This window comes from Pteropus medius, unplaced genomic scaffold (genome assembly GCF_902729225.1).
Source record: "Pteropus medius unplaced genomic scaffold, Ma_sr-lr_union100, whole genome shotgun sequence".
NCBI lineage: Eukaryota > Metazoa > Chordata > Mammalia > Chiroptera > Pteropodidae > Pteropus > Pteropus medius.
Window position 1 is genome coordinate 4,715,802 of NW_024344241.1, and position 15,571 is coordinate 4,731,372.

A 15,571-nucleotide genomic window follows, 5' to 3' on the forward strand; every position below is an offset into this window, starting at 1 on the left:
TGTGTATAAAAGTTGTTTTATAGGCCCTTTTCATAGGCAGGTAGCCTGGTACAACCATAATCTCTAGGAAAGGACTGACTATTCTGTATTGAGAGTTTCCCCACCACCTTAAATAAGCTGGTGGATTTAGCACTGAATTTAGATCCAAGTGTTTGGTTACCCTACCAGTGATGAGATATACATGTATCAAAGTAAGGAGTGACTCTAACAAAACAAGAGTTATCTGTTACTTAAGTATTTGGATGAAGAAATATATTATTACTATAGTATATAATTCTACAGTGAGAAGATAAAGTGAATATTTTCTAATTCTGAATAATGACAAAGTTTTAGAGTCATACCAATTTTGCCAGCAGCTTTTCAGTGATGACGATTTTATACCACATTGGCTGTCCTTAAGTTCTTGATTTTTTAGTGAAGCAATTCAAATAGTGAATGTATCAGACCAGAATTATGAACCTACAGCTGTAAGCAATTAAAGCAGACATTGTGTACAGCCATTAAAAGTTAGAAGAAAGGAGCTGATATTATAGGTACCATGCATTTTTGTTAACCTGAGTGTGTGTGTGTGAAGTGAAACATTTTCAATGTTTCTTAGCTTATACTTTATTTCATTTTTATAGATCAGTAAAAGCAAAATAATGAACCTGATTTATTGGCATTTTGGGTAGTGGTAGATGAGAGTCTCTGAAACCAGATTTTTTACTTTTATTTGCTATTTTATCATTTAGTCTTTAAATAACAATTCAAGAGAATTGTCCACCAGTAACTTTTTGAATGTGCCTGTCATGAAATGAGAAGCTGGTAAACAATGACTGTCTTTTGTCATGGCAGTCACTGCAGTATACGTTTCAGTGTCCTAAGCACTTCTTGAAACTTGAGTTAAAAGTGATATCTTACCCATAGTTCTCATCTTTTAGGAGAGATGTAGAATTGTAAATCCTTTGGGGGAAAAGTAATAGTTTACTCTGTAGCTCTTCTCATGTATATGTTTAGCTTAAGTACCGTTTTGATAGTTCGGGGGAATCTCTAAAATTTACTTGGCAGTTTTAATGTAGTAAAGGAAAGTCAGTCCCTATATTAAGAGCATTTAAAATACACGAAGAGGATTATACACTATTCACAATAGCCAAGAGATTGAAGCAACCTAAATTTCCACTGATGGATAAATTAAAGAAAATGTAGTATATACATACAATGGAATATTATTCATCCTTTAAAAGGAAGGAAATTCTGACATAGGCTACATATGAATAAACCTTGAAGATGTTATGCTGAGTGAAATAAGCCAGTCACAAAAAGACAGATACTGTATGATTTCACTTATGTGAGGTATTGAGAGTAGTCAAATTCATAGAGACAGAAAGTAGTATGATGGTTGTCAGGGGCTAGAGGAAGCAGGGAGAGAGTGAAATTGTTGTTTAATAGGTACAGAGTTTCAATTTTGTAAATCGAAAAAGTTATGCAGATTTGTTTTGAAACAATGTGAATGTACTTAGCACTGAACTGTACACTTAAAAATGGTTATGATGCTAATGAGATTTTTTCCACAATAATAAAAAAAAAAAATCTCCCTCCCCAGCAAAAAAGGAATTATATAGTCATCAATTTTTTTTTTCTTAATTGAGAAAAATAAAATTAAATACTTCCAACACTGGTGTTTGAGGGTGGGAGGCTCAAGTCATTCGAAACTTACCAGTAAAATCAAAGGATTATTACTGTGATTTCTAAGGCTATTTCCAGTTTAAAATTTCCATAATTCAACATTTCACATAAATATCTATCCCCTTTATTTGCAGAAACTTACTAATACATTTTCGAGTAAATTACTCTATGCTCAGCTTTCCTCGACCATTTTTCACTAAGATCTTAACTCTATCATTTAAGCTACAGATGAGCAAAGTTGTAAGCCATCTATGTTTTTATACCATCGTGAATTCCAAAAACTTCTCTTGGTCCAACCTTTCTGCTACAATGAAAGTCAGAAAATTGATTTTATTAATGTCACTAGCACCTCTGCTGTTCACTTTCTTCCTTTGTGTTAGGTGATATATCACTAGTACTAGCACATATCTCTGAACAGAACATTTTCTTTCACAGAAAATGAAATAGCAATTGAAAAGCAATAATGTCATAAGTGATAAGCAAAAGAAAGATTAAAATGCTTTCCTCAAGCCCCACCTTAATGTTAATGCTAGTTTCTCCCTAATTTGACTTCTCCCTGCTCCCTGACTGGCTTCTCAGCTACGTTAAACACAATCTACTAGATAAATCAAATACACTATATATTTTGCAATTCTGTGCCTACACTTTGTTTTCCAAAACTGTTACCAAGCATCCACTCTGTGCCATCTTTAATTATGAATTAACCTTATAAGTTTTTTGTAGGCAAGGTTGGGATGGAATTGTGAGGTCCATCAGAACCTGTAGAAGTTTTTTCTCACTTTCACTCTTTGGATTCAAATGCCCTTCTCCATTCTAGATCCCATCTATTACTCATTCATGTAATAGAATAGAAATATATAGTTTAAAAGTGTCTCTCAGTAGTACTTTCTTCTGTATATAGATCAACTAAGGTTAGATCAAAGGATCAGTCTACATATTTAAAAAATAATAAGGCAGTCAGAGGCAAAGAATATTTAAGTATTCTGTCTTAGACTCTAATAAAAATCCTCAGGAAATCAACGTGAATTTATATACGGTGACCAGATGGTCCCCTAAGTGAACCCTGTATTTGATATATGAATTATTTTCAATATAAATGAAAAATTCCTCAGCCCCTCTCAGAGTTTAAGAAAGCAGGGCAATGAGAAGGGTTGTTTAGTTTTATAGCTTGGTTTATGTATGACATTCATTTTTTTTCAGTGCATTCAGTATATAGTTCCTATACAGGTATAAAAAAGACTTCTTCGTATAAGAATTTAAACTAATTTTCTCACTCTGCTTTTTCTTGAAATTCCAGTAAATCCTCAAGTCTGGGGCAGTAGTATTCCCACAGTTGATATTCCTGTAGAAGAAATACCTCTCGATTGAAGACTGCCCATTAAATTTGCTTGATTCCTCCAAGGTCAATGTGTACAAAGCAAGATTCTATTTTCTTTCTAAAGAAAGCCTTTCTCACTTCTGTTTTTTTTCTTCTCTAATAATAGGTTATTTGCATATTTCCACGTTCAAAAGAGTTCATGAAGAAGGCACTAGTAATGCTATTTATGCAAAGCTTTTGCACAAGTTTCATTTGAGAATTTTTATTATTCTTCTCCCACCTGGTCTACTATAACTGTTCACTCTTTAATTCTTGAATTGTTTTTGTTGCTGAAGCATCTAAAGTGGAAGTAGATCTCATCAACTCTGGAAGAGAAAGTATATTGATCTCATAGGCAAGAAGTGGAAGTTCTAATCTCAGCTCTGATAATAACTTACTCTGTGATCTTGGGCAGGTTGTTTATTTGCCTTATTTACCACATCTATAAAGAAACAATTTTATTGATGAAGCTGGTGGTGTGATGGTGGTGGTGGTGATGTGTCTTTGTTGTCAGTGTGAGTTCATTGTGCTCTCTCAATGCACTGACACTACGTACTAAGCACTTGGAATGTGTTGTCTCAGTTTCTCCTAAGAGCAGCCTTATAAGAAAGATGCTATTATCTTTGCGTTAGATGAAAAAATTCAGACTTGGCGTATTTGAATAATTTTCCTGGACTGACAATTGGAAGAACGGTCGGCCCACATCTATTCTCACTTTTTAGCCAGTTCTTACAAGGATCAAACTATGGGTGGCCTTATATTGACAGTGAGTAAACAAGACTTTGGAGATGAAAGAAGGCAAGATGTGTATTTCTTTTTTCTAATTGTTCATTTAGAACTGTTATAGGAAGCTAACAGCTTACCTTCTAGAGGCTCCTGAATAGTTTATTTCTAGGATCTGGTCTCCTTTATCATTTCTCAAAAAACGCTCTCACTCTCTGCCTTCAAAAGAAAAAATAATACTAAAACCACAGTCTGAAAATGTTAAAGTTCAGCCTCCTTATTTAAGAAGTGTTTGCTCAGAATTTCTCTGTAGATCTGAAGGTTGCAGCTCCAATTGTGCTTTTCCTGACAAGTTATCGCTGAAGTGCCCTTCAGTGAAAACCTTTTGATTCCTTACTGCTTGGCTTGTCCTTTCAAGTGATCAAAGCTAATTCTAGTCATGCTTATGTAGAAGATCTTTTCCCAAGATGGCAAAGGAACAATGTCACATCTAAGAAGAGCAATAGAAGGGGCTCACCCCTGTTTATGTAAATTTGTGTTTTCTGTACAACATTCCCTAAGATGCAGGGAGATAGTGACCCCCATGCCCAGTGTGTGTATGAGAACATGTACTCATTTCCTGAGCATTTTTATATCTGCAGTTGGGTTTTTTTCCAATTTGATGGGTTTCCTCTGTGTATACATATGAAGAATAGTTTTATTGATAGTAATTATATATATATCTCTCAGTATAAAAAACTGTTGTTGTTTCACTCAGAGACATAGAAAGAGTGGTTGGTAAGAGAAGAGGTTTTGAGCAAGATATACCTAAATTTAAATCCTAATACTCAGTAGCTCTCTTTGGTCACGATATTTAATCTCTCTTAAAACATTATCATCATTCAATTTTTCTACTAAAGACAAAGGAATACTGTTCTTAAATTAACATTATTGTTGTACTTGTTGTGTGATATTTTTAAAATATCAGAACCAAATGGTTTGTCAGAAATTTTATCTTTTCCTCAATCCAGTAATTAAAGTGTCATTTTATGGATCAGTCAGTTGTAAATAATCAAAAAGCTCTAAAAATTCTCTAAGATGTGATACTATAATAATCTGTTTTATTAAATAATGTTAATATACAATTAAATCCATATTTTAAATATTTACCTTTTCTTCAAACATTTCTACTTCAAACAGCCTCAAAAGTACTTTCTTCTCCCCACCTATCTCACCTCCTTAATATAATGAAAAATAGCACCAACCCCAAGGTCACATGGATTCTCCTTCAAAGTCTATCACAGTAGATGATCAAATCACCAGAAAGTCCATGACACTTTATACCTCATTTATAAAAAGTAAGAAATTGAGTGCGTTGATTTCCAAGATCTCCAGTAGCACAAGAATTTTTTATGAATCTGCCATATTTAACAAACTTTTAACTTCCTTATTGAGATTGGACTGGGTTATTTCTGAATTTCACTAATAAGTGAGTATATTCCAGAATTGCCCACACAGAGATAGATATGCCATCGGAGCTCAATAAATGCTCAATCACTGAATGCTGGCCGGCCGAGGAGCCAGCAGAGGTGGGTTCTGCTCCCAACTCCAGTGCAGCTGACAGGCAATTCTCATATGCAGCTTCCTCCTGTAGATAAGGAGAGGGTCATGCCATGGCTCTCTAAGGTCCCTTTCACGCCTGACATTTTCTGATTCTGAAAATAATTGATAATGATTATTAGGTCCCAGAAACATACCTGTGAATGTTGGATTTTGACCAAGGGTGAGTTATGTCACTCACTAAATTGAGTTTAAAAAGCAAACTTGATTGCCCAGATCCCATAGACACTATGTTTTGTTGCACGTGGGAGAGTAACTGGGTTACATAATGCTGAGTTATGTAATGTTCATTCTTCATAGTCAGCCTCAGCAGGGGAACCAATTCGAGAAAAGCCTTTGGTGATACTTCATATAAGCTTTTAACACCCAGCGATGGCAGGAATGTTACATGAATTATGGTGACTTAAGCAGGCCTGTGAATCGGGGACAGAAGCTTGCCTTTCATATAAGTGACAGATTGTAGATCCTCAGTTACTAATGAGGTTTTCTTCACTGGGACTTAAAAAAACTGAGAAAGAGGAGCATAGGGAAGGGGAGACCTTAGAAAGAGAAAATATAAATTCAAAGTTCGTAGCTATTTCCAGCTATCTTTATAGCCTTTTGTGTTTTTCATATTAAAGTTGTTTTCTTACTGGAAATATTTTTTTAAGCTGAGCTCATTTTCTCCTACAAGACATTAGCCACTCTTTTATTTTATTCTAGACAATTTAAGGAACCATTAGGAACTCAGCTCACTCGTATCCGTTTCTGTATTATGTAGAACCTGTCCCATGGACAGTCATACTTTGTGTCCTGCCTTTGCAGCATTGCAGTTGCTTCGTGGCTGGACGCACCTGAGTCTCTCTTCAGCTGGATTGAAGGATCTTTGAGAGCTGGGCCTTCCATGTCCATTAGACCAGCACAGCACAAGGCATCCAGTGCAAGCCCAGTGAACTTTTTTCAGCCTCTGCCAGCTCCCCAGGGGAAGGCCTTTAATGCCCTTTCTCCCCTTTTCTTGCCTGCTGGCCCACCAAAGCACTGAAGTGTGACTGCAGCATTTACTACATGGCTTTGCAATAGCATGTTTGTATGTCATCTCTGCTCTTAGCCTCTGACCTTCCAGAGAGACAGGATGGTTTTCTTGTTCCCCGTGGTATTTCCAGTGCCTTGTAGATATCGATATAGTAAGCACTCCATTAATACTTAATAAAGGCAAGGTAGCTTCGTAGGAAGACACAGAAGGAAGAGTTGTAAACTGCAGCTCAGGACTGATTCTAGCCCAGGCTCTGCCTCTAACTGGTGGCATGAGCAGCAGACTTGGCCTTTCTGACCAGAAGTCTTGTAATGTGTAGATATTACCGCGTGTACTTGTTAGCATCCTTGTGAATACATGTGAGATAATGCTTTATATATTTTTTTCCACACATCTTTAAAAAATTTATGTGCTGAAATAATGGAGATGTGTCACAGTTTGATTGCACACCTGTAAAGGGGCAGAAACGGAGCTGCCACCAGTTTCTCTTTAAGGCAGTTCTGTTCTCCTATCTCATCCATGCTGACTTCTTTGAGAGGCTTTACTAATCTGCAGGCTCTTGGCATATGGTACTTGTTGTATTAGAGGTCTCACTTTGCTAAATGCTTTTCAGTAGTTTAGGTGGAACTGCGAAAACTACATTCCAAGTGACAGTTTATATAGGAAATATTTATCACATGCCGATAAAAGTATATCCACTGAGTCGACCTGGGAGGGCAAAAGGGAAATTTAGTCCCCATAATCTCACTTCCTTATTTTAAACATTCTCATCACATTGCAGACTGCTAGGCAATGAAATGAAAGAAAGGCTATAGGAAAATAAAAATAGCAGGTAGGGCAAGTTGCTCTTTGGAAGGCGAATGGGGGTTCCCAGACCCAGTTCCAACATGGAAGATAGGGATTCCCCACACCAACAAGCAATTCTTGGATGCCAGCAGGGTGTCCTAAGAATTCAACTGAATTCTGATTCTGTCAACCTAAAGATACAATTAGATTTCACAAGACTGCTCCCTCACCTCCTACACAAACACATTTCAGAAGCCAGCCAGAAGCCCAGGTTTCTGAACAACTGGCTACAGATTGGAGGCTGCATCGACTCCTTCCAACTCAGGATGCTAATCACAAGTTCAGGTTGCTTCTTACTGACTAGCTATAAATCAGATGTTCCCACAATGCCTTTCTTGGATTTGATTAATTTGCTAGAAAAGCTCACAGAACTCAGAAACGCGTTACTTACTAAGTCGCCAGTTTATTATAAAAGGACATCCACATGGAAGAGTTGCACAAGGCAAGGTGAATGAGAAGGGGCGGGAAGCTTCCGTGCCCTCTTCAGGTATTCCACTGTTTCTGCATCTCCTTGTGTTCACCCACCCTTAAGTTCTGCGAACCCTGACCTTTGTGTTTTTATGGAGACTTAATTACATCGTCTCAATGACTGATTAAATAAGTCGCCACTGACGGTCGTTTCAATCTCCAGCTCCTCTTTCTTCCTGGAGCTGGGGAAGGAGACTAGGGGACAGAAAGTTCCAACTCCCTAATCTTGTTGGCTCTAGGAGCAACCAGTCCCCGTCCTTAGGTGCTTCCAAAAATTCTCATTAACATAACAAAGGAGACGGCTTTATCACTCTCAACACTTAGGAAATTCGGAGGATGTTTCAAAGCTCTAAGTCAGAAATTGTGGAAGAAGAGAAAATATATATAAGACCAAAATATATTTGGTCTTAGTGACCAAATATATCTCACAAGTCTCAATGTTGCAGGAGTGAAAACTGAGCGTGCCTTAATTTGAATAAGTAAAGTTGACCTCAGATTCAGAAGATGGAAAGTTCAGAATCAGAAACCCTTAACAGGCCTAACAAGCAGAACAGACTATGCAGGTAGAAAGATCCGATTCCACAGTTGTCTTTTCATCCACACTCATTTATAGAACAGTGCCTGATCAACATGGTATGCCTTAGCAGAGCTTGGATGAAAGTTTCCTTAGATTTCTATAATACTCACCTCAGAGAATCTATTCCTGAGTATTATTGAGTGTCTACTAGAATGATATACCCAAGTAGGGGCAGAAGGGGCCAATAATGGTCTGTATTTGGAGAACTTGTTTTTTTTAATGACAGATAAAGAGCAGACCTCACATGTACATTCTAACAAATGCCTACACAGAGGTAGACAAGGAGTGAGACATGCACATGTGGTTTCTTAGTTTATTTGAGTTTTTTTATTCTTGTCTCCTTAAGGACAAGGACTGTGTTTATCCCCACACCTAACACAGTGCCGTACACACTGATGGTGCTTAGAAAATGTTGCCAAATGAATTATGCACTTTAATTTTGAAGAGCTGAATTACATATACTGAATTTCTTAGTAGTGGCTCAGTGTCACTCTATTTATAAAATAATTTTTATCAGCAAAGCAAAAAGTCTTACTTGAGCTAACAAAATTTTATTCATAACATGGAGCAATAATTAGAACCATACCCAATTGTAGTAGTTCTCTCTTTGGAGGCAAATGGTAGCCCTGGCATACATATGACCTTATGACAATCTGTGTCAAAGCCATGCTGGAAAGGCCCATTAAAGTCAGTCAGTCTTGGCCAAAGATTTGAACAAAAAAGATACTTCGCTGTGTTAGGCTGTGTGTTTCTTCCATTGCCTACATCTTCCTTTGGCAGCTTCTTGAGATGGAAGGTTCATATTCCTCATGTTTATATGTGAGAGAAATCAGCCTGTTCATAACAGGTGGAGAATCAAAGGCAAGTCCGGGAAACCAAGTACTGCATAATGAGTCAGGCTCCACTTGCCTCTCTGGTCAGGTCTCCAGAGCTTTATGGAATACAGGTGTTGTAAACATGAAGATCCTCAATATGATGTAACCTGCTCACCTTTACCTTATGGAAGAATTTTGTGTGAATTCAAACATGCCTGGAAATGTAGGAAGATCAAATGTGGTAATGTTCTTGCCAAGGTGCTTTGTTTAAACAAATCCATTCCATTATAAAAATTCAGATTACCAAGAAAATGTAGAGGTTTTTGAGCACCTGTGAACATGAATTCTGGTTATGGTTATTCACTGACTATGAAGACTAAAGGGGCTAACATTTCATTATCTCCTACAGTGTGTCCCGTGCTACAGGCATGGATCACATCATTTACAGCTACTCTGCAGTTTCCTCATTTTACAAGTGAGAAAGCTGAGGCTCCAAGGAATTAAGAAACCAGCTCAGAAAGGTTAAGGAGCTTGAGACTCCGTAGCCAGTATTGGTTGAAAACAGATCTGAGCAGAGGTCTTCATCACCATACCATGTTACCTCACAGTAAGAGCCTTTAATTGCATTTTAATAAAATGAAGTTTATAAAAATTTGATTTATACTTTTGTAGCTTTGGAAACCCCTTTCTCCCTAGAGCCAGTGAGTGCTCAAAGTCAAGGCGTGGGTCACTAGGGATGGCACCCACAGCCCTAGGACTCTTGAATTCCATGCCCTGGATCTTCAGGTGTACACAGAGAGAAATGAGGTGCAGCAAACCCCCACTCTCAGAGCTCTTTACTGCTGCCTGGGTCTGAAAGACAGTGTTTCCTCTATAGGCAACAAACAGCTACAGAGATGAGCCTGGAGGCCAGACCCACAGCTGAGCAGAAGGCTAACCAGTGAAATAACTCACTCAGAAGAATAGTCAGACCATCCACCTACTAGTTGATGGCCATATGAGGCTTTGGTGTGTTTCCTAGCCATTGTCAGGGATTTAAAGTTTTTGGCTGGATAGGGAAGAGCATGTGTACCTCTCCGTGCACTTGGACACACAGGACTTTTTAGGCATACAATACCAAGGTTTGCCAGATTCCTTGTACCCCTTCCTTGACAGTAAAAGGAAACTAAGTGAAGACTAGTGCATTTCATATCATATATCTATGTTTACTCATTTATTCACCTCAGATACTTTAAATCATACATGAGTGAAGTTTTCCACTACCTAAGCACTTTGCAATATTTGGAAAGAAATATTGCAACCAATCTCAAAGCAACTGTGATATGATTCCTCAAGGAAAAGAAATTTTTAATCTTAATTTTAAAATGTTTTGTGCCCGTATCTTGTAGTACACTTAGAATTTAGTTCAACTCAACTTTCTGTTTTAAACCTCATTACTGGGGAGGACCAAAGGCCACATGGCCTTTAGTGGGGTCTTAAAAGACAGGACTTTTACCTTATGCTGGTGGTTCTCAGCCTTGACTGCACATTAGAACACCCAAGATGCTTTTACAAATTCCTATGACCGGGCCCCTCAGACCAATGGAATTAGAGTCCCTGGGGGTGGGACTCAGGTATCAGTATGTTCACGGCTCCCCAGGTGATTACAGTGTGTAACCAAGGTTGTGAACCAGTATACTGAGCTAGGGAGGGCCCCTGAGTGGGCACCCTCACCTGTCACCCTGAACAAAGGGCATGTTCTCCAGAAGGTGGGTCCTGTGGGCAAGATGTCTTTGATTTTTGTGATTACTGATCTCTGGATATCTCTTAAGTTAAACCTTTTAGAATAAGTAATTTGTATTCTATTGTAATTTTACAGAGATAGACTCTCTTATAGATTAAACAGTGAAACTTATTACAACTGAACACTCATTGTGCTCACATCAAGAAAGATAGTGCACACTCCTGATGGTGCTCTTGAGGGTTGGGACTGGTGTTGCAACACAGTACTCTTGACAACCAAGTAGAATAACTAGGCTTAGTGCGAAAAGAAAGGCAGAGATATCTGCCCAGGAGTCTAGTCGTCATCTCAGGGAGAAGTTATTTTACATTCTCTTGTGGGTACTTTTTAGCGCACGTGAGGGTTTGCTGCCCATCCATCCAGCACTTCTAGAAGTCACAAAAACCCTGGCAAAAAGAATATCCGCAGTGTCCCATATCTTCATAGCAGGCCTTTTCCCAAGTCAGATTTCAACTGCAGGTAAAATATTCAAGAAGTCTTGCACCTTCTCTCCTTTCAGGGAGAATATATGGAAAGAAAAGATTACTAATAGATTAATAATAGCTATACATCAAGAAAGATATTTGTAAAATTTGTTCATCCCTTCAAGATGGTTGATATGAGTATGCTCTCTACTTTGGTCTGTTTTGAAACTATCTGCAGCCTTCGGCTGCACTGATTGTCCTCAGCATCCACTTTCAGATATATCTAAACTCCATTCTCTGTAGGTTGAGCACCAGTTCAAGCCCTTGCTGACTATACAGCCCTTGTAAGAGATGAGTATGGTTTGGCAGTGTAACCTGGATAGCCATGGGTTGATTCTGACCATGTGAAGCTCTGGATGAGAAACCCTGTCTTTCATTGTACATTGTGGCCCTCCCTGAGCTTTGATTGAAGAGGATGAGCATCTTGGATGGACAAAGGCAAAGTGCTTTGCCTTTCACAGTGCCTCATAGAGTTCTTTCACACAGTAGGTGTTGGTTGATTTTTTTTTTTTAACTCTAGCTTCTTCCATGCAAAAATTTAACTGCTGTCTCAAAAGCATACACCTCCTTATCACGAAGTCAGTCTTTTTTATGTCCTTATTCTTTACAGATTTGATGTAGTTCACTTCTTAAAACGTCATCGTTGGTCCTCTCTTTTCATGCAAACTCTATGCCCAGCAGATATTTGCATTTGGGTATTTTACCAACACTCGAAACCCATGGCCAAAATTTATTATCTTTCCTTCCTTTTAAACTGATTTTCCTTCACAAATTCCCAGTGCTTCCATTCTCTCAGTAACTCAGGCTGAAATCCGCATTGTCCCCTCTACAAAGAGAATGGAGCCTTGATTGTTTGTGCCATCCATTGAAAATAAATCTGAAACTCTTTTCATGTTTTCCAAAATAGGGTACCTGGGAATATTAGAATATGTTTTAAGATACTGCCCGAAAAACTGCCTTTTTAGGCTCTCGCTTGGTGTATGCTCTTCACTTATATGATCAGATCCAACCAGCTCAGGCATTTGGCACACTCTTTAGCCAGTTTAGTGTGTCATGTTCTTTGACTGCTCTGGAATAATTTCCTTTCCTGTCCTGAATCACCAGTAAGCATTCTGGTTTTTTTTCTGTGGGGATTTACTTGAGGTTCTGTTAGATATTCCTGTTGACTAGGTGCTCATCTGTTTAAATAATCTCACTTTAATGTGAAGCCACCCTTTGTTTCCTACAGCCTAATTTCCCTTGGCATTTATAGAGGTTAGATGTGTATTGATGGGCATTACTCTCCAACTGCCTGTGTCAAAGCACTGTGGGAGGCTTATCAATCTTGTGCTTTTTTAATTGACGTCAATAATGTGTTTGCATTTATCAATATTTCCTAATTGCTAAGTTATAACATTGGAACTTCTATAATAAATCATGCCCACGGTTATCTTCAGACATTAGGGCTTAAGGTTTTTGTCAATATTTTGATGTATTATAAATTGTTGTTATGAGGATTTTTTCCCTAGTAGAAAGGAGGAACTGTGCAGCAAGAGACAGAGAGAATTGAGTCAGTGTCACCAAATCATTCCAGTGAAAATAGAAGAAAGCTATTTCCCAGGCCAGTACAATACATTCCCATAAAGTTCAGTGTCACTGTCTAAATGAATGCTACTGTGTCTTCCCTAAGAGTGATGTGCTGTGCCAAGGCTCTTCTTGAGTAGTAGTTTCAACAGAAAGTTTGAACAGAAAGTTTGAACAGAAAGACGGTGAGGACTCCTCTGAAGAAGGAACTGTTATCAGCTCATTTTTCAGGAAAGGAAACTGAGGCTATGTGAGCCGAAGTTACTTGCACAAAGTCAAACAATGACTTTGCAATACTGGGACTCAAACCCAGGGCTGTTGGAGTCCATGGCTGGACTCCCTACCTTTCATGGACAAACTTGACCAAACCCAAAGGAGAAGGAGACCCAGGTGCTGAAGGACTGACTACACATCTGTTAAGTAATTGAAGTCTTTAGAATGTTTGGCTTGAAAAAGAGACGGAGATGGAAGGTCCAGGAAGTCAGTCCTCCTATACCTGAAGGACCATCACGTGAATAAGGGTTAGACATTGTCTCCTGTGCATCCAAACAGAAGTGAGGCCAGAGAGGTAGTGTTGTACAGTAGTTATGAGTACGGACCCAAAAGCCACACTGCTCCTAGCAAATCCAACCTCAGCCACTCACCATTCTACAGATTCAGATACAAGCTTTCATTCTAATAAGTACACGCATACCTTGGTTCATTGTCAGACCACTGCAGTACAGCGAGTCACATGAATTTTTTTGTCTCACAGTACATATAAAAGTTATGTTTATACTAGACTGTAGTCCATTAAGTGTGCAACGGCATTATATGTTTAAAAAAATGTACATGCCTTAATTTAAAACTGCTTTATGGGTAAAAAAAAAAAAAATGCTAATCATCATCTTGGCCTTCAGTGAGTCATAATGTTCTTGCTGATGGCAGGTCTTGCCTCAGTGTTGGCTGAAAATGCAGTGCCTGCGATGCACAGTAAAGAGAAGCACAGTCAAATGAGACCTGTGGTTGTGAGGCCGTGAGGGGTTCCCGTTATTTGTTGATAAGAAATACTTATGGCCACATCTTAGATTTTCAGTTCTGGGTAGAGTTGGAGTGTTTTATATTCGTAATCATTTCCTGCAGCTTCTCTTGTAATCCTTAGTACACAGTGAATGCTTCACCTCTCATAATTAATAACTCTCTCTTATTGTACTCCATAATGAAAATGCTGGTAAATATAGGATTATGGCCATTTTCAGGCTGGCATTTAGGGTTTGAATTTTCCCTGATCAGAGTTATATCAATTCAGTTGTTCTAAATTAACTTATTTAAAGTTTAGAAAACTGATTTTAAAATCTTAGACTGATTAATCCACAATATATCTTTCTCATTTTAGATCTTAAGGATATACCATAATAAGGGACCCTATATTTTGACTCTTGGGACTCTAACCTAGGAACATCCCCACAGAGGGAATGGCAAACTAGACATTTTTTAATCTTTATTTTTGTTGAGATGGAACATAATACCAGTACATTCTCAGCAGCCTTGACTGAGGAAAAGATTGAGATTTTGAGTTCACTAAATCAACAGCTGACCTTCTACCTTGCCATTAAAATAGGAATTTTAACTTACACTGTCTGTTTTATTCCCTCCGAGTACTCATTATGAACAGCTGAGACATGGCACAGTGGTTTCTAGCTGCATTATGTCCCAGGAAAGTCTGACCCCAAATGCTTCTATAGATATCAGAGGAAGATGACTAATTTAAAATGTTTTCTGGAATTAGATGTTTTCAGTTACATGAGAGATGGACCAGTTATCATACTGTGCTTGTGTGCATGTGTGTATTTGCATGCATATATTTAGGGAGGTTAAATAAATAACATTTCTATTAAATTTTTAGTGTCAGATCCTATTAGAGCCTTCACAGTCAATTGATTTCTCATTAATATAGTTCAGAACAGAGATGGTACTGCTATAGAATACCAAATGAATTTCCTTCTAAATGGGTTTTTCCTAAGCAGAAAATACATCTATGTATAAGAAGAGTATTTAGAAATCATAACTATTAAAAAATGTTGAGTATTCTCAGTTTGAACCAAACTGTTTTTTTAAAAAAAAAAAAAAACCTCAAGGAAATCAATTACTTTGGGTCTATTAAGGAATTTACTGTGACTCCAGTACTATCTCCTCTTTGTGCTTAGTATAATACTTTATTATCCCAAAATGAACTCAGAACTGACTCCAGGAAAATCTTATGAAAAAATAAAAGCGAAGAAGAATGTGATCCCTCTGTGTGAAATTTGAGGTAAATTAGAAAGCAGAAGACTGAACTCAATTCTGGTTCTGCCATTAAATCTCTAAAGGACTTTAGAAAAATAATGTAAATTCCGTTTTCATCTACAAGGTGAAGATGCCAATATCAGTCTACTTTTTTAGCCCAGGAAAAACATTCTTTGGGTCAGTTCCACTTCTGTTATTTAAAGAATTTATTGAACACAATAGTACTCTAATGAAAATGCCTAAATTTGGGGCAATAGTGATTAGTTTCATAGATTAAATTAAGCATGTATTGGTTTCTTAGACATGTAGTTTAGCCATCTTTGGGGCGGGGGGATTGTGTGTGTGCTTTTTGAACTCTTCGTAATTGTCATTGCTAACCATTGTAGACAAATTCAAAATCTCTTTAAGGAAAGTTGTGATCATCAACAGAATTGAGT

The 15,571-nt window shown here is 37.8% G+C and overlaps 1 protein-coding gene and 1 long non-coding RNA gene across 4 annotated transcripts in view; both read left to right on the top strand.

Moving 5' to 3' along the window:
* Positions 1-15,571, top strand: part of LYRM4 (LYR motif containing 4) — a 136,930-nt gene that overhangs the window by 41,412 nt on the left and 79,947 nt on the right. The gene's annotated exons all lie outside the window — the stretch shown is intronic.
* Positions 7-15,037, top strand: LOC120607690 (uncharacterized). Its single transcript, XR_005654198.1, has 2 exons — positions 7-9,669; positions 11,550-15,037. It is a non-coding gene; the product is annotated as an uncharacterized LOC120607690 (long non-coding RNA).